Source organism: Mesocricetus auratus, unplaced genomic scaffold (assembly GCF_017639785.1).
Source record: "Mesocricetus auratus isolate SY011 unplaced genomic scaffold, BCM_Maur_2.0 Super-Scaffold_100020, whole genome shotgun sequence".
NCBI classification, from domain to species: Eukaryota; Metazoa; Chordata; class Mammalia; order Rodentia; family Cricetidae; genus Mesocricetus; species Mesocricetus auratus.
This window is the reverse complement of record NW_024429201.1, coordinates 34337775-34364418: the sequence shown is the minus strand read 5'-3', so window position 1 is coordinate 34364418 and position 26644 is coordinate 34337775. Positions and strand designations below refer to the sequence as shown.

General features: G+C 38.8%; 1 long non-coding RNA gene across 1 annotated transcript in view; it reads right to left on the bottom strand.

The window, feature by feature from the left end:
- Nucleotides 1-15849: 15849 nt before the first annotated feature.
- LOC121133193 overlaps nt 15850-26644 on the bottom strand; it is a 58734-nt gene continuing 47939 nt past the window's right edge. The window contains exons 3-4 of the long non-coding RNA XR_005869972.1: nt 22914-22987; nt 15850-15977 (exon numbers count right to left, since the gene is read on the bottom strand). This is a non-coding gene — a long non-coding RNA (uncharacterized LOC121133193). The remainder of the gene's footprint in view (nt 15978-22913; nt 22988-26644) is intronic.

Here is a 26644-nt window from a genome sequence, read left to right as displayed (position 1 = left end):
GCTATATGCTAATTCTGGGACAGATCCCTGTCCATGGTTGATACTTACAAATCTTGAAACAGTTCAATGATTCCTCTTAATTATGAAAATATACAGGAAGAACACAATAGTATCAAAGGCACAGTTACACTACTTCTTGGTCTGCCTTCATCATCCTTGACTTTATAGCTATCCTTTTGGAATTCAAAGTTCTTTGGAGGGCTTCAATTTGAATCAAGAAACCAGAGTCATTCAATGAAAAGTCTACAAAGACCACCTGTACATTCCTCCAAGGTTTAAGGCTAGACAAACTGCTAAACTAGATCAATATTACTCGGTAGCTACCCTCCCGGTCCAAAAAAGTAGTAAAACCCAAAATAGGAAATCATTAATACAGCACCAGGAGTTTGAGTAGGAGATCCAGAATCAACACAAGCCCGTACGTGTAGGAGACATAATTGACTATGAAGCCAGACTCTTTGAAGTTGCTAAGCTTTGGGGAACTGTAGGTGAGTAATGACTATGAGGTGAGAATCTAGTACTAGCATACAACTAAGGAACAACAGGATCTATGGTAGGACTGCCAAAGAGAGCATTTGCATTAGCTTCTGATGAACTGACACCAGGCTCCCCTGGAGGGACGTTGTGTGGGGGAAGGTAGGGGGAGTCAGTCTCTTAGTGGATATACATCCCCACTATTGGAAAGGATATAAACTTCCTCTTTTTGACTGAGTGACTGTCCAAGTGAGTTGTTAACTCAAGAGAATGAGGATAAGATAGAGATTTGAGGAAATGGTAGCCAGCTATGTTCCCACTCACAACGGCAAAGGCAGTCTTTGGATTTCTAAAGACAGTATGATTTTATTTGCTTTCTTGGTGTAACAAATTTGACTGTCTACATGAACACTCACAAAATATATTCCATGACTAGGTAACTATAAATAGAAATCACCTAGAAAATAGTCTTCCTATGGTCAATTAAAGTGAGAAAATGAAAGCTTAAACCAATTTGAATAGACTAGAAGGGCAGGAAGACATCTCAAAAAGATAAGAAGATAAAGTATAGTAGGCCTCAGATATGTGGAATAACGAAAGTTTTATGATGTCATGAGTTTAACATTCTAGAGAACACAAATGAAGAAATGCTGTCAAGACTAAACTGCACAGACCAGAATGATTTCAAAGGGAAAATTTATTTTATGGTCTCATTTAACACTAGAAAGTGGGGCCAGATAAGTACAGCATTGGAATTCATACAAAGCAATTGATTTTCTGAAAATATTTAGTTTTAATATTATGGTTGTTAAAAAGTATATATGTATAAACTTGTGAAGATGATACAATTCAAAATTCAGTGATCTACTTCGTGTGGCGAGCAAAAGTTATACAGAGCTCCTCATGTCATTTTCATAGAGACCTTATAAAATATGCGGCATTATTCGAATTTTTCCAAATACATGCAGCAAAACTTTTGCCACTTAAGAAACCTAACAAAGAAATTAATGATATCATTCATTCCACTGTCAAAACAGCACACTTCCTTCTTTCTTTTTTTTTCTTTCTGTGTCATTCATGAAGACTTTCTAAATATACAAAGTCAACCAAAAATCAGCAGACTCTCTACCAAGAAACAGAAAATTAAAGGAGAAGTATTCTATTTTGGGGAATCATGGGGGGGGGACCTGCAGGTTTCATAGAAAGAAAGAAAAAAATCCAACAGAATTATAGCAATCCATTATTTTATATGGCCACCCTTGCATTTCTGATACTTTTCCATGCTCCTTTTGCTTCATTTGAGCATGTTTTTCCCTTTAAAAAGTTTCGTTTAAAGAGATTAACTTTATTATTACTTAAAGGGCTGTTCAAATGCCATTTTGAATCACACCTATTACCTCCCTTCCAAAAGATCCCACTTAGATGTGAGGTGACACAATTGTGGATGCTTTTTTTCTAGTGTGTTTTCCTTCCCCATCTTCCTGAAATCTACCCAGGTCATCTCTTCTATTTCCTTTTCCCAGGGAAATCCATGCATCTCCATTGGACCCTTCCTATTCCCTAGTCTCTCCGGGACTATGCATTATAGCCTGATTATCCTTTTACTTTACAACTATTATACACTTATGGATGAGTACATACCATGTTTGTCTTTCTGTGTCTGGGTTACCTCACTCAGGAGGGATTTTTCTAGTTCCATCCATTTGCCTTCAAATTTCTTGATGTCATTGATTCAATAGCTGAATAGTACTCCATTGTGTAAATCTACCACATTTTCTTTATCCATTCTTCTACAGAGTGTCATTTAGGTTGTTTCCAGGTCCTAGATATATATTTTTTTAATTTTTTAAATTGTTTTTATTTTAGAAGCACTCTTATTTGCATATCAATCCCTGCATTCCCTCACCCTCCCATCCTCCCATGCTTCCCACAGATCCCCCAACCCACAACTCACCCACTCCCCAAAGATAGTGCAGCCCTCCACAGGGGATCATCCAAGTCAGTCACATTATTTTGGGGAGTACCTAGGCACTCTTTCTTCTATCTGGACTGCAATAGTATCCCTTCATAGGGAATGGGTTCCCAAAGTCCATTTGTGCTCTAGGGACAAACACTGGCTCCACTGTTAGCGGTCCCATAGACTACCCAGGCCTCCTAGCTGGCACCCACACTCAGAGGGTTTGATTTGGTCCAATGCTCATTACCCAGCTTTAAGACTAGGGTCTCCATGCTCTCACTAGGTCAGGTCAACTGTTTCTGTGGGTTTCTCCAGCACAGTCTTGGCTCCTTTGCTAATCCCTCCTCCCTCTCCGCAAATGGATTCCAGGAGTATAGCTCAGTGTTTAGTTGTGGGTGCATGCTTCTGCTTGAATCAGATACTGGATGAAGGCCCCAGGAATGGTAACCAAGGTAGTCATCCATCTCATTATAGGAGAAGGGCTTCAAAGGCAGCCTCTCCACCACTGCCTAGATTCTTAGCTGGGGCCATCCCTGTGGATCCCCTAACATTCCCCCTGTGCCAGACCTCTCTCCAAACTGGCTCCCTATATCAAGGCATCTCCTTACTTGCCCTCCTCTATTCCTCCCTTGTGAAATAAGGAGGACCCCAAGAGAAGAAAGCATGGTTCCCCGAAAAAGAGCAGGGGAAGGGAACAAGAACCCCTGAGCAAATTGGGATCAGGAGGGGGGAGAACGGAGGTGGGAAGGGGAGAATGGGGGAAGGGGAGGGGGAGGAGAACAGGTCCTAGATATATTTTACCTACTGTTAGTTCTAGCAATGGATGCTCTATTTTGTGTTCCTTAAGTTTCACTTTAAAATTAATTTAAAGAATTATTGAAATTTGGGAATTGAGAAATTTTACTATGACACATAGATTGAAAATGCATTCAGGAGTAAAAGAGTTTGAATGATATCATGTTGTCTTTACCATAATTGTAACAAATATTTGCAGAATAACCAGAATTGTCTAGAAGGACTGCTAATGATGCACTAAATGTTTAAATGAAATATTTTCCCAAGAAGTTGTAGGATGGCTCAGTAGTTAGGAGTACTTGCTATTCTTTCAGGATATCTAGTTTGGTTTCCCTAACCCTGACCCTAACCCTGAAGATAAACACTAGAGTAACTTGTCTGTTTCATCATCTGCATACATATTGTGTGTATGAATATACATATCAAATAGCATAAAGCAACTTGAATAATAAATGTTTTTGCAAGTCAAAGATATTCCCTGAAATTCTTCACTGGGACTCACAGTTAAGTCACTTTAAAAACTAAAACACACAGAGACAAAAGCTTCCTTCACAAATAATGTGCATATGATATGTGTTCATGTGTGTTCACATATGCATGAACATGCATACACACAGTTCTCAGGAGCCATCCACACTGTTTTGTGAGACAGTATCTCATTAGTCTAGTGTTTATCAATAGACGAGGTAGCCTGGTAACTAAGTCTGAAAAACCTGTTATGTCTGCCTCCTAGCTATAGGATACAGACACACACCACTGCACCTGGCTTTGGCATTCTCATCATGCTGTTCATTTCTTAGATTATAATTTAATTAGAGTTTTCCCCTTCTCTTTCCTCCCTCCAAACCCTCCCATATGCCTATCTCCTTGCTCTTAATTGTTATTGCATGTGTGTTTGTATACACGTATATATTTCTAAATATAATCTTTTGAGTCCATATAATGTTACTTGTATATGCAATACACCTAGCTTTTTAAACGTTGATTAGGGGAAATGAACTCAGGTCCTCCTTGTTTGGAAAGCTAACTTGGACACTTTAAGAAAACATTTTTCTGCTACATAAATTTACCATGCGTGAGGTGGGATTCTAAGCATCATGGAAAGAAATATTTTAAAAGGTTGTGACCTCTTTGCTTTTAAGAAATTATTTAAAAGCATAGAGGAAAGACAAAACAAAGTAAAGCTGTGCACTGAACTGGTGGAAGCCCTTGTGAGAATATATAGGGACTAGCAAGTGTCACCCAATAGTATTAATGCCTTTGGATTTACACCCCTTTAATCCACCCTCCATACAAAAACTAAATATGACCATAAAATTTGTCATACTAAATGCTCTACTGAATTCTAGCAATGCTAATTGATTTCATCTAATTATGATCTTCTCTGGTCTTCAAAATGTCGTGTTCTTTTTAGCCTTGTATTCCGAGTCTCAACTGTAGTACATTGTGTCCCACTTATGCCCTAACCCACACTTTCTTTTCTTCCTGGAATCCAACCTTTATCTCATCTGTTTTCAAGATTCCAGCTTGTTCTTTGAACACTGACCTGTTTAAGATGCTCTGCTCTTCTGGAAGCTCTCTCTTGCCCTTTCCCTGGCTGTGTCCTAATTCATGTAACTTTGTTTTGAGCCCTGCTTACACAAGAGCACTTATAACATTGGTCTAAAAGTATTCTTTGAACTCTTATCTTCACCAGTCTCTAAGTGATTAGCTAGCTGAAATTGTGATGGAAACCTTTTAGACTGCATAAATTAAATACCTGAGCCAAGATGAGTCTGTTTGCACTGTATGGTGGTTTTTGCTGACCGTAATTGGGGTCCACACAATGATTTTAAGAGGTTTAACGAACCTGAATTTTTCAGGAATCAAATTGAAGGTTGTTAAATCCTTCTTTACCAACTGAATAAAACAGATGAGGCAATTTGAATGGAAGTTGCTGTAAATTAAGGTCGGTGTGTCTGTGGTAAAAACTGGGGAATCCTAAGAGACTCTTAGGTTCTTGGTCTACCAGGAACTGGGGATTGGAAAGGGATTAGATGACACAGCTGAAAATGAAACAAGAAGAACTCAAGGCTTGGCACAATGTTTATTTGAACTTTTTAAATTAATTTTTATTTAAATTAAGAACAATCTTATTTTACATACCAATCGCAGTTCCCTCTCCCTCCCATCCTCCCATGCCTCCCACCTTCTCCCCCCATCCCATCCTCATCCACTCCCCCGGGGAGGGTGAGGCCTCCATGGAGAATCATCAAAGTCTATCACATCATTTGGGTCAGGACCTAGTGCCCCCTCCCCCGCTCCTTGTGTCTAGGCTGAGAGAGTATTCCTCTATGGGGAATGGGCTCCCAAAGTCCAGTGCACTAGAGATAAATACTGGTTCCAAGTTCCAAGTTCCACTGCCAGAGGCCCCATAGACTGTCCAGGGCTCCCAATTGACACCCATGTTCAGGGGGCCTGGTTTGGTCCTATGCTGGTTCAATTTTGTACTAGTTCCCCAGCTGTCAGTGTGGGTTTCATGAGCTCCCACTTGCTCAGGTCAGCTGTTTCTGTGGGTTTCCACAGCAGGTCTTGTTCAATTATGTTTATAGCAGCATTGTTTGTAATAGCCAGAACCTGGAAGCAACCTAGATGCCCCTCAATCAAAGAATAGATAAAGAAAATGTGGTACATTTATTTACATAATGGAGTATTACTCAGCAGTAAGAAACAATGACATCTTGAGATTCTCAGGCAAATGGATGGAACTAGAAGAAACCATCCTGAGTGAAGTAACCTAGACACAAAGACACTCATGGTATTATTCACTCATAAGTGGACATTAGACCATTAGACATAGAGCAAAGGATAGTCAGCCTACAATCCACACCATCAGAGAAGATAGGAAACAAGGAGGACCCTAAGACAGACAAACATGGACCCCCTGAAAAGGGGAAAGGGACCAGATATCCTGAGCAAATTGGGAGAATAAGGGGAGGAGACTAAAGTTTAAAGGAGTTGGGAGAATCAGCTAATGGGATGCTGTGGTTAAAGGTGAGATAAGGAACCATGGAAATAAATCTGTTTGGGAAAGAAATTGATGGGGCCACTTTGAGCCAACCTGAAATTGCTCTGAAAAAAATGACTAACACCCATTTCTTACTTAAATGGTTGTAAATATTTTCCTCCTGTGCCTTGGAAGACCATATACATTTTCACTCTAAATTGCATATTCTCACTGTAGGGTCACAGAAATAATAACTTCAGGAACCTAAGCTATTACTAACTCCAGATTCTGTGTAGCTATTAGTTATAAACTTAGCTAATAGAGCTTGTACCATGGTTGGACTATCCACATAGCAAAATTTGCTCTTAAAATTTCAATTGCTTCTGATTTAGCCTAGAGTTCCAAAAAAAAGGAAATGTATTACTAAAATATACACATGCCTATATGCACATATATATGTATATATATACATATATATATATATATGATAGGGGAAGTCCTGTACATTTGTCAATAAAGCACTGTTGAGCCAATAGGAATCTAGATAGGTGGAACTAGGAGTCCAGGAGGATTCTGGGAAGGAGAAACACAAGAGAGTCAACATGTAACGCCATGGGGTAGGAGCCCGGAACTATTCTCCGGTAAGAGACATACTTAGATTAACAATTATGGGGTAATTACTTAAAACAGAGCTAGGCAGTAAGAAACAAGCAAAGCCAACAGCTTCATAATTAATATAGCCTCCTGTGTGTTTATTTGGGACTGATGCGGCTCTAGAACCAGGCTGGCGGGAAGGCATTCCCTCAAGGAAAAAGCTTCTCTTTACATATATATATATATATATATATATATATATATGCATGGTGTGTAAATAGAGTTACAGTAAAAGGGGAAAACAATACTCCAACTAGACACCACAAACTATCAAATAAAAAAACTAAGTGTTGTACATGGACTACTTCCTTCAGAGTTGTTGGCAAGTGGTGTTCCATAGTCCCTCAAACATTTTAAGCTCTTAACAATTCTATTGGTTACTATTCAAAACTTCATAGTAAGCACCTGTGCTGAAAATACACTTAAGTAATAGAATATGGAGAAATCAAGATGCTATTGACCCGCAAGCTTCATTCTTAATGGTGCTAGAAGATATTATGCAGGTACCAGAGAAAAAAAGGAATCTCCAACCTCACTGGTGCAATATTAATATAAATAGTATGGGAGTGATAATTTCCCTTTACTTCTCAAGACCAACTCCACAAGTTGCAACCCACAACTAGCACTTTCATTAGGGCTAAGACCTTGTGGCTATGCAGATCACAGGTCCTAGGAGAAAGCCTACTACTACTATTCTACTAAAGGGACATAGCACTAAGCCAGCTCCTAATGAGCTAGTCTTAGATTCATAGGCTAATGTGTCTATCAACCCTCATAAGGAAAATTTTCTTCTTACTGTAGGTGTCAACTAACACATGATCAAGACACATGATGCAAGATGCAGCCTGGACACATGGTGAAGAACCTAGGCCCTTCCAGGGATGGTGTGACAGACTCTGAAAAATCCCTCATGGAAGCCCTTGCACTCCCTAGGGAGCAGAAGGGGGATGGAGTAGGGGTGAGGGATTAGGAGGATTGGGGGTGGGGGATGAGGGCAGGGTGAGGGAACTGAGAGTGACATGTGTAAAAAGTTAAATAAAAAAATATGAAAAAAAGAAATTTCAGAATGCTCATCTATATGGGACATCTACATCAGACCTCACTACCTATGGCTCAGGGATCATGGTAAAAACAAGGGCATAAAGATTGTGATACCTGTAGGTGGTGGATGACTGCAAGGAAACGGTTTTCTGCACAACAGGGCAGTTGCACAGGAAGTTCATAGCGGTTGTGATAGCATGCACAAGACCAGCCAGACAAAATTCCAGACAGGGAGTGGGCATGAAAGTCCACCCTGGGCTAAGGAGACATGGCAGTGGATAACGACTGGAAAGGACAAAGACTGGATTTTAAAGTTATGGCCCATTGTGGGTAGACCACTCTCCAGTGAATGACATGCATCCCATAGAACAGGCAGCATGAACTGTACATGATGCACTTTTTAAAACATGGACACAGATTTAGGTGAGTAGGGAAGGGAATGAATCGGAGAAACAGTTCAAAATGCGTCATTCAATATTCTCAAACAACTAATAAAATAATTATTTTAGAAAGCAAAGAAATAAATGTGAGGAAAACAAATCTGTGTTATGTAAGTACCCTAATCGTCTGCTTACTGGGAAATTGGTGACAAAGAGACAAAGAAAGCCATTCTCATCCTTCCCAAGGGCTGTGTTCATTGACAAGAGTAACAGAGACTAATCTGCTATGATGAGTATGCTGAGAATTGTGGTTTCATGGTGTTATCATCCGGTCTGATAATCTCTAGAAAATTCACAGGCAGCTACACGGTTTTGGAAACAATGTCATAAGGTCCTTTGTCATTCTTCCTTACAGAAAAAAAACTTTTATATGTTAAGTACTTACCTCTTCGTAATTTGTCACAACATTACACTTCAGGTTTCTGCAAACAGAAAGAAAGATCAAGCTAGTAACAGAACTGTTTCAAACGACAAACTAATGGATATCTTTTGATCTTTATTCTCTGGCAATGTCAAAGAAATATTGCGCTTAAATCTTGTATCTGTATGTACATGTGTGTGAACATATGTATACAACTATGTAGAGGCTAAAGGTCAATGTCAAGTGTTCTCCCCATTTTTGTTAAACAGGGTCTGTCATTGAACCAGGCTCACTAATTCAGTTAGACCACCTAGGCAACAAACCCTTGGGATCCTCTGTCTCTTCCAGCAGCACTGTAACTATAGATGGCTTTTCTCTTTTGAGGGTACTGGATATCTATAAAAAATAACCTTGAGTTTGCATTTTAACAACTGAGCTTCTTCCCAGCTCCTTCTATCTCCATTTCAAAAATGAATGACGAGAAGCCCCAGCGTTACCTCAGTGGTTCAGGACAATGACTGCTCTTCCAGAGGACAGGGTTCGACTCCTAGCACCCACACAGTGTCTCACAGTTGACTACATTTCTTGTCACAGGGATCTTATGCCTTCTTGTATCATCTGCAGGCACTGCATGCATGCGGTACATAGACATACACTGAGGCAAACACTCACAGGCATGAAATAATGATAAATAAAATCTCAGAAATGCATAGCTAAAATATATAAATTGATATGAGTTCCAGACAATCCAAATAATGGGCTAGATAACCAAGCAAGCATACTGGGCTTTTATTCAATGATGAAAAGCCAAACTTCTTGAATATGCTTTCTTATGTAAATGGACATAAAATTGCAGTAATTTTAGTTTCCAAATCAATTTTGAAAACTTTGAAATGTTTAAAGTATGATTAATTCCAAAACTTATAATTTCAGAAAAAGGAAATATTTCATTAGGACTTGATTTAACTAGTAAATTTGAAGTGAAAAATTCTTGTAAGCCTAATCGTCTCAGAATATTAAAAACTAGCTAAGGACACCAAGCTTTTATTTTTAATGTTTTTTTTCATTTTTATTTACATTATACTAAAATTATAAATTATTTTTGTTGACTTCATCTGGTGTGCTAGAAAAGTGTTGAGTTAGTAAGTACTGCTTTAGGTTGAAAACCCCCAAGAGTAACTGTTCTTTATGTCCTCATAAGAATCTCCCTATATAGAAGGCCAAGATGGAACAACTTTTAAAAAGTCAGCATCTTTCCTACCTCTTGATAGAACTGACTGGAAATTGAATGGTTTCTTTAGAATTAAATAAACAAAACTGGTTTCTTAGTAACTTTGTGGTGCTTTATGTGGTTGTCCTACTGCTGGGAGTCTGGCCAGGGTCAACCACCCATCTAGTGCCCGATCTACCTGCATGGTCATGAGCATCTCTCTGCTCTGGTGTTGTTTAAATTGTATTTGATGTTTCACTGACAATTGTAAACAATTACTTAAAATTGAAAACTTCAGAGAATTTCCCAGAAACCTCATACCATTTCTGTATTTTGAAAAGAATGTGAGAAACAAAACACCCAAATAAGTAATAGTAAAGAAATAATAACTTATTCGATGAATCAAAAAAGGACAATGTTTTGAATGTCTGCTTCATATATAGCTACAGCAGCGACTAGCTATATTCTAAGTGGCGCCATATGCTTTCTTAGAACAATTAGGGTTCTGCCTCTTTAATGATAATGCATGAAATGTCAAAGTCAAGAAGACTCTCAGAACTACCATGGCCACATTTTACTCATAACTGCTTTTAGTTCATCATTGCTGAATATCATAAAGTACCATCTCTTTGAACAGACTGTTTTGCAGCCTAGAGGGGATTACAACTTACTAATATAGTCAGTCTGAAATGCAGATAAATTTACTACAGGTCATAACATAGCAGGTTTGAGAGTAGAACCCCCTCCTAATGGTTATTCTGGGTTTTAGTTAGCTACCTCATACTAGTTCAAATGAAGTCAGGTAGAAGTCAGGTAAAAGACTGTCATAGCATAGCACAGCTAGGCAACATGTCTCACTTTCCTTTATGCATCTGAGCTGGATTTGTTTGCTGGAAGACTTGTAGCAGAGATGATCCACGACCAACATGATTTACATTTACTGTTTCTGCCTTGACAGCAGAATCCCGTTTAGTGTAGAGCTACAATGTGATGGGCTTGGAACCTTGGTTCTCAGTCTCCTTGAAAGCTGATTTTCCAGTGACTGCAGTGTAACAATGAAATGTAAGCAGCAGCAGTATCATAGGGGCATCTCACCTAGCATGTATGTACATTGACCACTTTCCTTCTCAGAATTTACTCAGAATTCCACCTATTATTACTATGAGTAGAAATATAGATGGATCCTGAGGCACAGCGTGATATTTAGTAACTAACATTCCAGTCTAGAACTGCATGTTGTCCTTGCTTGGCGGATGTTAGCTGAAACCATTCCTGATATACTTGGATACAGAGGCATACAGCTAATGATTCATTAATTTCTCCCACAGTTCAAAAGTAGCACAATAGCAAATGTGGGAAGTAGAGATTCACCAGATGTAACATCATTTGATTCTTCTACTTGTGCTTTCAAAAAGACCTCAAATTCTAGAAGTGAAGGTAGAACCAAAGCTGCTTCTTGGTGTGTAAAATGTACATGCCTGGGAAATTCCTGTTTTAAAAAATATTTGCAATATCAATTTCAGCCAGTTTACACTAAGTGAAAGCGGTGTAGTACTCCAAGATTCTGAGTATAAATCATGTCTGAAAGGAAACAGCTTCTTTTTCTAAGGATAGCATCTATTTTTAATAGCAAACACTATAAAATTCGGTTCTTTCATGTTAATTAAATATATAAATCATATGTAATCAGAACACGAAGCCAATTTGATGATGTTCCAGCCCAGGATCTCCAGGCCAGGATTGTCAAAGAAAAGGAGGGTAGAGTTAAGATGTTTCAGGATTCATTTCTGTGCTAGACAGCTTCGCTAAGCAGTGCAAGAATAACAAACTTCGTGATGCTCAATTGAGTCTCCCTTTACACTGACCTCAAAGACTACCTGTCTGGTATACCTGCCTTCTCCCCAGTTAACCTTCAAAACATGGAAAGTATGATCCAAGGCTCAGTTGCAGGCGGTCCCTGCCTGCCCGTGCCCTCAGCATGCTCATCCCTGCCTGCCCTTGTACTCAGCATGTGTATCCTTGGCACGGTGAGGATCTGTTCTCCTTCCCTGGATACACACTGTAAGAACCAGCATCTCACATTCCATCCTGATGCCCTGAAAATGACTTCATTTTTAAACTAGATGTGGTGGCTGTTCTTGATTGTCAAATTGACTATATCTGGAATGAACTACAACCCAAAAGTGGAGGGCACACCTGTGAAAGGTTATCTGCTTGGTTTGAAGTTGGCTAATCCACTTCTAGTCTGGACCTTTTGGGGTAAGAAGACACATGCCTGTTACCTAGATCTTGAGGTGGGAAGACACACCTTTAATTTGAGCTACACCTTCTGCTGGGAGCCTATAAGGACATGGAAGATGAGAGGCTTGGCTTTTCGCCTGCTTGCCCCTCACCTTGCTAGTACATCCATTCCAGCATATGCTGAAGACCGGTTAATACACCCAGCCTTGTATGACTGGGCAACTGTTAGATTCTTGGACTTTCTGTTAGCTTCTAGCCATTACTGGATTAATTGGACTGAAGTCTGTATGTCATTCCAAAAAATTCCCAGAGAGAGAGAGAGAGACAGACAGACAGAGACAGAGACAGACAGAGAGAGACAGAGACAGAGAGAGACGGAGAGACAGAGAGAAATTCATTCCATAAGTTCTGTGACTCTAGAGATCTCTAATACACTGACAAGGGCAAGAACTACTGTGCAATGTGAGATCTGGCCAAATATACTTGTCTTAATACTTACTTTTTAGATGCTGTACACCAACGAACCTTAGTGTACCAGGGATAGAAATTGACTCTGGGATTTTAGTCAGTTCTCTACTTTATTTTGAACCCATCTCCTAATTTCCATTGCCAAACAGATTTTCATAATCTCAGAACAACTAAATGCAAAAGACCATGAAGAGATTTGTGAGCACTAGAAAGCAGTAAATAGCCCATTTTCAGGTACCATAGAACATTCAAAGGACATGATTTTGTCATTTAGGAAGGCAGAAAGTTTCAGGTCTAAGAAGCAGATAAGGGCAGCTAAGCACACAGAGAGCCCTGGGCCATATCATTTATACGAATCTCTGGTTGCTTAGGCTCGGTTTCCTAGCACCCTGTGATAGATATGGATTTTGAAATTAATAGGTTAATCTAAGCTTAAGAAAGAAAGATATAACATGGAAAAAACAGTGATACAAAGTACGTCAGGAAACCAACCATTGAAAGAAGCACATCGCCCAGGGCAGAGAGAAGGGAAATTCTAATGCCCCAATGGTACTCTTTAACGCACTGATGCTGATTGCCAGACCAACTACAATCTGGCAATTTTAGTTTGAGATAATTCTAAATGAGAGTTTTCTGGTATTTTCCCCTACTTGCTTTTCTAGATGATTTTTTCTCACTCATCATCTTTTAAAGGATTCTATAAATAGTTTTTATGTTAAAACTTAGTTTTCTTTATGGAATAGAATAAATGGGGGTCTTATATAAAAGATCCTACCGTGTGAAATATTAGAAAATAACTTATGCAAATAATTGATAAAGTCATTTTAATTTCCACCTTGTTATCTCTGACCTAGTTTTTTTTTTGGAGTTTTTTTATGGAGCCTGATTCTCTAATTTACAGGAGAATGTTAGATTTAGAATGGATGCAAGACTATGCTGATACCTCTTCTCTTTTGTTAAACACTGACTATATTTCTTTCAAAACAAATCAAGCTAGCCAAACTCATTGTGGATATGATTTTCCTAGCAGCAAGTTTATATTTAATTAGCTTTAATAAAGAATAAAAGCAATTTTTCTATAATTATGATTCCCTAAGAGCGTCTGTATCAAGGAAGACAGAAAAGAAAGCTGTCTTAAGTTCTGCTGTGCTGTTACTACACCCAATTCAAGCAAATGAAGCAGAGGTTAGTCTTTACAGACTAGTGCAGGAGGGAATTTGCACCCCACTTTTTGATTTCCTATAGCACACTTGCCTGCAAACGCTTCCCTAAAGACTGGTCACCGTGAGTCACCTCAACTCACATGACACAATATTCATCTATGATGAAAAGTGTCCCGATTGCACAGATGCCTTTTATAGAATATATAAAGATCTAAATGAAAGCAATTTAGGATTGTGAAGTGGTTGCCATTTACAGGTACTTAAGAGATTTTTCATGGACAATGATTAGAATAATAAACAAATGATGACAGCCAAACCTAAAGACTGGTTTCTATAAGACACCCACGTGCTGACACATCCTGGTACAATGCATATGCACCCATGACATAACTGCAGGATAAATGCTGGCAGTAGAGTATTTAGATCAGACCCCTCAGAAGACAGTAATAAGTTAGAGATGGAAGACCAGCTCTCCAGAGAGTGCACATATTCATTCTGATCTTCAATGATTTGTTCATTCTGAGGTGTTTGTGTATGCACACCCCAGTGACTTATACATAAAATTACAATAGAAAAGCTATTTTAGAAATTAAATATTTAGAAAAATTATTTAGAATTTAAACCAGACCATCAGAAACCTGAACCACATATGCTTACAAAGACCATCATATGAAACACTCTGTGTGACACTTGAGTACTATTCTTTGCGGGTAGATGTTAGATTACTAAATTGGTTGCCTTTATCTTTTTTGAGTATTGCTGCTAAAAAATTGTTCATCATTGTTACTAAGTTGATATCTAGCCTTATATTTCTACTTACCTTGGTCTTCGTTTTAGCTATCTGGTATCTTTATAAATATGCAAAAATAGCTCATTTTGTTGTACTTCTTTTGTGAAACATTTTACTATGATTGGGCAGTTTGGAGGAAGAGAAGGCAACAGAAAGATAAAAGAGCAGGTGAACCTTGGGTCCTGGACTTCCGAAGGTGTGTACTCACTAGTCTTTACTGTCAATTTATTATAATCAAGAATCACTGAGAAGGGGCAGCACTAATTGAGCGTTTATTCAGTTCCAAATAGCCTGAGGCCATGTCAGGGGAATTGTTTTGATTTGAAATTGACATAAGAGGATTCTTCCCACTGTGGTTGGTGTCACTTATGGGCAACTGAACCGGAATTGCATAAGAAGGATGGCTGAGCACAAAGTAGAAGGAGCAAGTTAGTAAGCAGCATTCCTCCATGGCTCCTATCCAAGCTTCTTTCTACAGTTCTTACTCTGACTTCCCTCAATAATGAATGGACCTGGGCACTCAAAGATGAAACAAACTCTTTCCTTCCCAAGTTGTTTGAATTGCTGTACTTATCACAGCACCAAAAGGCAACCGTGAACAGGGCACGGTGAGATCTACCCTAAAATTTTATTAGTTTCTAGCTTTTTAAAAACTCCTTTTGACAAGTCTATCCTGTGAATTACTTAACTTCTCTGAGCCTCAGTTTCATCTAAAGGGGAAAAATATAAGCAATACCTAGCAAAAGAAACAGTCTATCAAGTAATGTTAGCTTCTTATTAATATTTCTGTCAATGCATGGATTAAGTGCTTAATTAAGCTCTATGACAAATGTAAAAGCATGTGTATATACATATATATATGTGTGTATATATAATCCATACATAGGCACACAAGTGTTCTCCAACACATACACAGACACAAACACACACCTGTTTTCTTTTTTACTCTAATATCAAAACTCATCCAGAAAGTCTCCACTTATTAAATTTCAAAGAACTTCTATGTGAGCAGAGTTAGGAAACTCACCTGTCCTTCACAAAAAATGGTTTTTTAATTTTTTTGTCAAAATTGGTATGCAAAATATAATGGGAATACATCAAGAAACTGAATCATTTTATGAAGGCAGTTTGAATAATCTACGTATTTAATAGAAACATAAAAGGAATTTCTCCCTGTGAGCCCCCAACCACCCTGGTGATTTACTCAGCCTGTCTGTTACAATAATCGTCGCCAGGGTACATGGTACTCACCAATGACCTATTGCAGACAGTTAATCAAGAGCAGAGAGACCAGCTTTCACAGTACAAGTAGTTACTTGTTCTCGACTTTTTAAAGTTCATAATTCAGTCTTACTGTCATTTCTTTCCGCTTGCCGGTGCTTTTATGAAGGGTAAAGCTGAACAGAAAGAAAACCAGAGTCATTAACTGCTTGAAAGTTTAATGTGCTACCAAACCAGAATTAGATGTGATAATGAAATTTCCACTGCTGAAAGCAGTCTTCGCTAGCTGATGTATGTAGTGAGAAGGTGGTCTCATAACCAATGAAAATAAGAAAATACCTAATTTTTTTCTATTTCTCATTCAAGTTTTTGTCGACAAAGGCCAAACATCAAATTAAACTTCAGTAAGACTACTTTAAAAAGAATATGTAGTGAAATTCCTTGTTCTCTTTAGAAAATACATTGTAAACGTATAGACGTCAATCAAATCCCTTTCCATCAAGAGACATTCTGGAGCAGCAGATATGGTGTAACACTTTACATTTCTATGCTTTATTCATTTATGCTGAAGGAGCATTCCAAATCACCAGTGTCCCTTCCACAAGGCCTAACACAGGCCTAAATCCAGCATACAGGGTATATCTAAATAAAATTCCAAACTTTCTAACTACAGATGGCCCCAAATTTTGATGATTCAATTTCAATTTTCCAGTTTTACCGTGAAAGTTTCTTTTGAACTTTAACTTCGCCTTCAGGCTAGCCTTATGCAGTATGATATTCCTTAAAGATTTTGGGCAGCAACAGCAAAAAGCTCATCCTAGTTGGGGTAAAATAGCCTCTTCCCTACAAGGCACTGTTGCTAAGTGAGGTAGGATGTTCAGGGTGTTAATACATTAACTACACTTTCAACTTATTGTCAACCTACAGTTCATACCAACAGCTATATTGGGACATAATCCCACCTTAAAGCAAAGAATATCAGTACTTCAGCTTCAGTCTCTATGCTTAATATTTATTGTCAGATGGATCATGTACTATTCTCCAAATACAATACAGTCTTGCCTGCCTTTTTTGTCTTTGCATATGCCACTTTCTCACCCTAAAGTTCTGGAGCAGAATTGCTTCTACTTGCTTCCTGTCTCTAGGTACCAACTGTGTCTTTCTTCCCACTGCTTCCACTCAGGGACCGGTTATAGATCACCATCTGCTGAAATTATATTCATTTTAAATTCAGTTAACCTACCCCTTTCAAGCAAAGTTTCCTTCTTGCCCACCCCAAACTGGCCTGATCTCTTTCTCTCCTCCATCCACCAGTCACATTGATTTACATCTTCTATATCAATTTTCTTATCCTGTCGCACATAGTGACAGTTTATTCACTGTGTGATTAGTGACTGTCAGGGATTTTGGACTTTTATTTACTCCTAGTCTTCTCCTGTTCCTGTGTTTATAAGCTTCTTAGCTATCAAAGGGAGAGGGTGGAAGGTGAATGCTTATTAATCTTTATAACATTTCATTACCTAATAGGCTCATTGCACATAATGTAGGCTTGGTAAATATTTCCTGAATTGCATGACTAAACTGGGTCAGTCAGTCTCAGCTAGACGCACCTCAGTATTGCTTTTAGATTTATCAGGAGCAATGCTAATGACGCAAAAGGCAATTGTCTTTGCTGAATCATAACTGAATTTCTATCACACTAATCTTTGGAAGGTACCATTTTTTGAATTAAATACAAAACAATAACCTTTTTGTATGTTACAGTTTACATTCTCTTGGCTTCTTTCAGGCAAGAGGACATCTCTGTAAGGTGTTGACCTAAATTTCTGCTGACCTAATTTCCTTGTTGCAAACGGTTCTCAGTGCAGCCAGTCCCCACTGCGGAAAGGTTTTGTTCTACATCATTGTCAAATTTCAATGACAAATGGAATGAACTTTGTTAGTCCTTCTGAGATTTCAGAATAGCTCAGGACATTCCCTTTTATTATCTAAGAGGATTTCAGTGATTTGTCCTACTGGCTACAGAGTGTAAAGGGGCCTCCCTGTTTCCCATGCACTTATTCTAAGCTGTCAGGCATGTCCCAATGGAAGCAGTAGACACTCACTACCTGCAAATATTTTTACTGTGTAATAGCAGGAAAGGTTGCTGATGAAATGGAGATTAATACAAATGGGAAAATGGACTTACTGGGCTCTTGAGTCAGGTAAAGAAGTGTTTTCAGCACTAACAGACTGCTTTGATTCTGGTCCTGAGTATTTTCAATAAATAGAAAATAATCTCTTTTATGATTGAAATTAACATTCTCCCAATGGTACAAATATTAAAAATCCATTTCCACATTCTATTAACATTTTATTTGTGTGTATTTGTGCTTGAGAAGGATTGTGGTAAAGGAAAAGTGAGATTTAGCTCAAATACTTCAATAGCTGTAAAAAAATTATGTAACCATAAACAGGAATGGATCAAAAAATCTTTTCCTTTGGGTAGTTAAGAAAATGGAAAATCAAGTCTACTACTTTTTGAAAAGAGGGGTATACCAGATGTCTATACAAGCTTCTTTCTGTTCGAATCAAGTATTTACCTTTAGTCTTAATATGGGATATATTGATTTTGAGATTGAGAATTTCAAGAACTTACAGTGATATGGTAAAAGTCTCTCCAACTGTTTAAAATTACTAGAATTCTCTTATTTCTGATCACAGATTACAGCTCAACAATGCTATTCCAGTGTTTTCATTAAAAGCCCTTCAGGCACCACACCCTGGGCAGTCAAGAGGTGTGGTCAGAAAATGGAGAGGAAGTCAAAGAAAGCAGGTGTCTCAGGAGCTTAGATGAACTTAAGTGTAGTATGAAATACTACAAAAGGAAAGAAGAAAGCTGACAAGGAAAAGGCATACGGAAATCAACTGCAGGTCTAAAAGAGATATGGTGAGGAGTTTTTTTAATAACAACAAGATTAGACAGAATCAATGGAGAAAAGAATTGTCAAAAATCAAAACCTGTTGAATATCTTTTTGAAAAGTTCCCTGGATGTTAAAAAGAGTAAACAATAGACATTTTTTTTACTCTTTAGTAATCTGGTTATGTGAAAAGAAAGCCAAGTAAGTGTCCTTTGTCACCAAGAATCTATTGAAAACAAACAATGATCCAAGTGTCTGGAAAAGTAATGACTCAAACTGGCAAACCCATTACCAATGCATTGCTATACCATGACTAGGTTTAATAATGACCAGAGAAGCTGATAACTTAGAATTGAGAATATTACAGTAGCCCTGTGTGCCATATTAAATAAAAATGGAGTACTATTCAGCAGAAAAAAAAATGGAATCATGAGATTCGCAGGCAAATGGATGACACTAGAAGAAACCATCCTGAGTGAGGTAACCCAGTCACAAAAAGAGAAACATGGCATGTACTCTCTCATATATGGATTTTAGACATAGATCTGGGGAGTGCCAGCCTACAACCCTATGGCCAGAGAATCTGGGAAACAGAAACTTCATTTAGTGGCTGATCGAAGAAGAGGCAGACTCCCTTGGTTAAGTACTGAGCTGAACTCAAGAAAGCCAGTAACAGAGAGGGAGGACTGATGATCAAAGGGATTAAGACTGGGCTGGTTTAACCCCCAGAAACAGCTGACCAGACAAAGGTTAACTCTTGAATCCCAGGCATCAGCCTGGGAATCCAGCATGGGACTGATCAAGACCCCCTGAATCTGGGTGTCAGTGAGGAGGCCTAGGGAATCTATTGAGCCTTGGGCAGCAGATCAGTACCCATCCCAAGTATACACACGGACTTTGGACTCCCATAGAACAATGTGAGATGCACTCTCACCCTGAACTCTTGGGGAAGGGTTTAGGCTCTGCCCTATATGAAATGACAGACTATGGACACCCCCATGGAGGGCCTCCCTGGGGTAATGAGGGGATAACGGGGGGGGGGAATGGGGAGGGCATGGGAGGAGGGGAGGGAATGGGAGAGGGACCTGGAACTGACTTGTGAAGCAACCTCGTTTCTTATCTAAATTTAAACTGGAAAATTAAAAAAAAAGAAATTAGCCTGGCAAAAGTGCACATTGGAGGCAAAAATTAAATATGAAAAAAAAAGCAAAGAGGAAGACATAGAGTATAAGACCAAAAGAGGAAAAAGGGTGGAAGAAAACAGAGCAAAAAGAGGAGGGACTGCAGGTGAAGAAGAAATATGTGGGAGACAATTCTCTGTGACTGGTTCTTCAGCAGTGGGTGTTGGCATGGCTACCTACTACAGAATAGACAACTCCCTAGATAGTATTTTCTTAATAAAGAAATATCTTGGCATATTTCTGTGGGTTACAATAACAGCAGCAAGAGTATCCTCCTATGAAGCAAGAGTTGAGAAGCTACTGCCTCCGAAAGAAATTGTGTCAGTGCACAGTGACCTAGAATAGGTTACATGCATACTAGAAACTTTGTGCGAGTCTCTCAATTTTTTTGATAGCCCCTAATGAAAGAGCCCATGCAACCTCCATCTCGATGTGTATACAAGACAGTAAAACTTTCAAGATCCATGTCAGTTGATAACTGAAAACACATGTTCTCGTGTGTCCAAACTGTGGAGAAGTTGAAAGTCATTTCTTCCTATGAGACCGAGCTTTCCGTGATTGTCTACTACAGAAACTATTTGAAGAACAAATAGCCTTTGGCTGTTGGGGTTTATTGACTCAGCATTGTCACCTGGCAGCATCTCGCTCTGATCCCACTGCAACACACACCTGCTGCTCCAGGGTCTCTTAATCAAACACAGGGAAAGGAGAGCAACTTCTAAAACCCAATTTTTCTTTATCAGGAAAAAAAGATGGCAACTGAAGCAAAAGCCATGTCAAATTTAGCTTTTCATAAAGTTGGTTGAGCCTGTTTCAGCTCAGACAAACTGTTGTTGAACCTTTGCTTTCAGAAGCCGCAATGGCTTGAACAATCAGAGGGTTTGAAAAAACCCATCACTCCCACAAGGATTTGTGAAGTGTTGAACGTCTGGCATATGGGTGTTCTGAATAAAAGGATTTTGCCAGGAGTTTTGAGATCAGAGATCCACAATTAATTCTGACTGCTTGGATCAATAAAGATTGTTTTCCTTTGAAACAGAGCACCTATAAAGTTGTGTAATTTGAGGTATAGGAAAATCATTGCTGAACAAGCAAAGAGTGCTTAGCTGCCCACAGAATCCATTTGGTAATAATTTCAGCATGAAAAGTAAGACCATTATTTTGATGGGACAAATACATTTGAAAGCTATGAAAGATTACATCAGGGAAAAAATCTGCTTGAATAAAATATATTTTCAGCACAAACTTACTCAGGTGTAGTGCTATTCACAGCAGAAATGAATTTCAGTGGGAGCTCTTTCCTAACGGGAAAGTACGTGTGAGAATTCAGGTTATTTTGTCTAGCGCAGCTGCTACTTGTTCTGCAGAGGCAGGAATGCGGCTGGTGACAAGGTAGAATGGAACGTGACACCTCTGTTGGCAACCAGCCAAGAATACAGAATGTTTTAGCCAGTCTGTGGCATGTGATCCATTTCTTAATTGTTGATAACATATAATTAGGACGATCTTAGCCGAGTTTAATGAATGCAGTAAGTTAAACTGCAGTGCTTGAGTGTACTTGGATAGACTTTGTTAGTCTTGGAGCATGGAACTGCAGAGAAACATTTTATAAACAGTACAAAATGGAATCTTCCCTTTACAAACTATCAGCCTGGAATTATGGCCAACATCCTAACCCACAGTATAAATTCTGTGCACTGTATAAATGTCAACTGATACTCATGGCCAATGTGCCCAAAATAAATTTTCTCTTTGAAGATTTTTAAAGGTAAGATTTATGTGAAGAAATTGGGCACATATTTAAAAATGACAGACTACATGCTCTGCTAATCAGTTATCAACCTGATTTATTCAGACAGCTTTTTTCTCAGATAGCTAGAGCTCAGTCTGGGGATTACATGGCTATGTCTTATTTTTAATGCAATTATTTCCTTGGAAATAATTTATTATTATCTTTTCATTAAAATAGATTCCCTGAACTTATTTTTCACACCCCTATTACTTAGCGTGAAGGTGTCTTAATGTTGTCATTATAAAGGATGCTAACATCTTTATGAAGGCCATAGGTAAATTCACATTTCTTATGAAAAAGATTAATTTTTAAAATGGGAAATCCTATCAGTCTATGAAATAGCACAAGAAATTGAAAAACTGATAAATGTATTCTAGCTTTTATCTAAAACAAAACAATAAAACGAACACTTGCTTAAAGTAAGCCATGTTTGTCCATAGCACGCATAGTAGCATGCATGCTTTCCCTAATATTTTCTTTCTTTTTTGTCATTAAATTTGTTCTAATGTTATCAGAATCAATTTTCAGTTTCAGTCATCCCAAAGGAGCTGTCTTGAGTGGCGCTCTTATCGGGAAATTGTAATGAAGAATCAGCTCACAGAGCTGTTACTATGGTACTCACATATCTGAAGAAAATTTTAGTGGAAATAAAATTCCAAAGCACTAAATTTAGAGGTATTTCGTTTTCTAGTAAGAGGCATAAAAATAGCATTACTAGATACAATTTGAATTCCAAGAGGGAGATATTTATTCCTACATGATGTTCAAATGTGTACATTTTACAAAGCCAGATTCTTTCCATAGTCCCAAAGACTAATTAAAAATCATGTTACCTAAGTTTCAGTCTAGCCTTCGAAGGACAGTGCCTAAGGATGGAGACCTTTGTTTTCACTCTGGTAACGTTTTTACATGGGAATATTATCGAAGAAAGCAGGGCTATTTGGGGCTATACTTTTATGTACTAAGAAAAAAAGTAGCAACGGTATGCATTTGTGGTTACACATTAAGCTGTTTATTCTGTCTCAGAGACAGGGAGAGACATCATTGATATTAATGGTGACTAGAAATCTCAGGTAGAAAACTCTATTTTCCATTTAAAATAGTAGTATTTTGTTGTGCACAAAGCAATAAATTCTGTTTTCCAAAAGTAAGAATAGTTAAAAAGCTGAAGAAATTATGACAAAGTATATTTCTGAAATTAAATTTACTCCTTCGTATTTAATACAACTTAAATATACCTCTGCCCACTGTTTAAAATGATGTCCAATTCCTCAGGTCAGACTTCCTTCTAGAAGCACCATCCGAGAGTCTTCTGGAAGAACAAAGTTTAAAAAACTGTATTTCAATTTTTACTTCATTTAATGCTTTCTGTGATTAAGCCACCAAAAAAACAGAAAAAAACTACAATAGCTTTTCATATTTCATCACATCTGAATTTCTAGGTTTTTAAGCAAAAAGGAATTTTTAACTTTCACCAAACTTGACTCAAAACTGTTAGCAACCTTGAAATTTTCTATGAATGAGTGATGTAATGTAAATACTGAAGGTGGGACAAAGAAGGCTTTCCAGTTTTCCATATATTACCTACACATTTATAATTCATTTCTGTGTATGCCAAATTCAATAGTACAATAAAGAGAAAGGCTTGTGACTTGCTGTGTCTTGTGTACATAGGAGAGCAAGGGGTGGCTGGTTGCTTTATGTGCCCTACAAACTGTCCTTAGGAGGAGCAATTCGGAAAGCAACCTGTAACTTCAGCCTCCAAAGACCACATGTACACTTTGCACTAACACTGCAACATGCGCCCATGATCTCAGAGACTATTTTAGGAAATGTGGTTTTATATATATATATATATATATATATATATATATATATATATATATACACACACACACCTCTTTTTATCATAAATTCTGGATTTGGGAGAAATTCCAACTATAAATTGAAAGAGAACACCGAAACTTAGTGATACTACTATGATGTCAGAATAAGCAATCCCTCTTTAAACTGAGGTCTAACCTAGTACTTTTAATTATCCATTTGTACCATAAATACTATATTCTCTCACATGGTGAAAATACAGAGCTTTGTTAAAAATTTGCATCATTTTCTACACGTTTCCATTTTATAATAGTTTTTCGTTTCTATTTGAAAAGGCCTGTTATAGATTATGAAATCTAATTGGAAATGAAATATAAAGGAGGCAATTTCATTTTGCTAACATGTAAAACAGAAACACCATAGCATTCATAAAATAAAATTTGGTAATCCTTTTTTTTTTCTTTGACAAAACACTTAGGAAACAATTTCAAAGTAAAATGCCAGTTTACATTTGGGAGATTTTCAGAGATCTAAAAGAATGATACCAACTGGCTAAGTGACCAATAGTGGAGAGGATACTTTAAATGCCACCACCCATAATGAGATTGACCACTATCTTATATGCCATCCTAGAACCGCGATGCAGTGACTGATAGAAGCAGAGGTGAACACCCACAGTTAAACATTGAACTGAACTCCTGGAACCCAGTTGCGGAGAGGTAGGAGTGATGAGCTAAGGGGTCAAGACCTGGCTGGTGAAACTCACAGAGGCAGCTGACTTGAACAAGGGAGGGGCCTTTGGACCCCAGAATGGTGACTGAGAGGCCATCATGGGACTGATCCAGAACCCCTGAATATGGGTGTCAGTGAAGAGGCCTAGGCAATCTATGGGGCCTTGGGCAGTAGACCAGTATTTACCCCTGGCATACAAATGGACTTTGGGAGCCCATTCTACATAGAGAGATGCTCTCTCAGCCTGGACACATGGGGGAGGGCCTAGGCCCTGCCCTGGATGATATGACAGACTTTGAAGAATCCCCAAGGAGGGCCTCAGCCTCCCTGGGGAGTGGAGTGGGGAAGGGGTGGGGGGTTGGGGGGCTGGTGAGGAGCGGGGGGGGGGGGAGGATGAGAGGCTGGGATTGGCATGTAAAGCAAGCTTGTTTCTAATTTAAATAAAATTTAAAAAGAAAAGAAAAATGCCAGTTTAAACTATGAACACTGCTCTGTAAAAGTCACCTTAATTCACTATTTATTGACAAAAGAAGTATTTGCCTGATTTTTGTCTGTAATTATTTCTTCTTTTTTACAGGCTATATACTAACCATATACTACTGGTTTTTTAAATACCTCTTATTTAAATTAGAAACAATCTTATTTTACATATCAATCCCAGTTCCCTCTCCCTCCCATCCTCGTATTCCCCCCACTGACTCCCAGGCCCCCCTCTTTCCCACCCTCATCCACTCCCCAGGGAGAGTGAGGCCTTCTGACAGGGATCACATCAGAGATCCACAAGGATGACCCCCAACTGAGAAGCTAAGCAATAGTGAAGATAGTCGGCTAGTTTTCATCCACTTTCAGTTCACAGCAAACCCCACTTCCCACCCTTGCTGCTTGCTAGACAAAGTGTATTAGAACTGATTCCCATGGAGGGTCCACAAAGTCTGGCACATCACTTTGAGGCAGGACCAAGGCCCTCCTCCCTATATCTAGGCTGAGCAAGGCATCCCTCCAAAGAGAATGGGCTCCAAAAAGCCAGCTCAAGCACTAGGGATAAATCCTGGCCACACTTAACCTCTCTGAGGAGTGGATGGAGGGGTGGGAGAGGGTTGGGGAGAGTAGGAGGAGGGGACGGAACTGGTATTGATATGTACAATGACAGATTTTTTTAAAAATAAAAAAAAGATTAGGAGAGGGGGAAAAAGGGGAGTGGGGAGGAGAACAGCAAAGAACAGGGGAACTGAGACAGGGGAGGAATAAAGGAGGGCAAGAAAGAAGATGTCTTGATAGAGGGAGCCAGTATAGGTTTGGAGAGAGGTCTGGCAAAGGGGAATTGTTCAGGAATCCACAGGGATGACCCCAGCTAAGAATCTGGGCAGTGGTGGAGAGGCTGCCTTTGATGCCCTTCCTCTATAATGAGATTGATGACTACCTTGGTTACCTTCATCCCATAGCTGATGAAAGCAGAAGAAGGCACCCACAGCTAAACACTGAGCCATACTCCTGGAATTCAATTGCAGAGAGGGAAGAGGGATGAACAAAGGAGCCAAGACAGTGCTGGAGAAAATGGCAGAAACAGTTGACCTGACCTAGTGAGAGCAGGGAGTCCCTGGTGGTAAAGCTAGGGAACCAGCATTGGATCAAACCAAGCTCTCTGAATGTGGGTGCCAGCTAGGAGGGCAGGGCAATCTATGGGACCTCTGAGAGTGCAGCCAATGTTTATCCCTAGAGCACAAATGATCTTGGGGAACCCACTCCCTATGGAGGGATACTATTGCAGCCCAGATACAAGAAAGAGGGCCTAGGCCCTGCCCCAAATGATGTGACTGACTTTGATGTACTCCCATGGAGGGCCTCATTATTCTTGGGGAGTGGGTGGGGGTGGGATGAGGTGGGTTGGTGGGAAGCATGGGAGGGTGGGAGGGAGAAGGAATAGGGGATTGATATGTAAAAATATGTGTGTGTATATATTTTTTTAATTTTTTAAATACACACAAAATTGTCAATAAATATTGAAAAAGAGAAGTGATTCTCATATTAACTTCACCAGGCGATAGAGAACAAACTGCTCATTCAGCTGCACATTTACAGGATTTGAACTATACAGAAAGTGTATTTTATGAATATTAAACCAATGAATCTCAAAACATTCCCTAAAATCACATTTCTTTAAGGGAAACTCAGAAATCCTAGCCCTAGATCAGGAAAAGATAAGCACTTGGCTCAAACACAAGGCATTTGGGATAATAAACAGATTTGCTAAATGCTTTTAAAACCTACTTAATATTGTAGGCATTAACTCCAGAAAACTCAACCTTACATCTCTCATTTTGAAAGTAGAGTCATTTCTACCTATGAGCTCTCTGGGCTATGGGATTTTTCTAACATGGTGGGAGGGCTCAGTACAGAGAAAGAGAAGCATGTC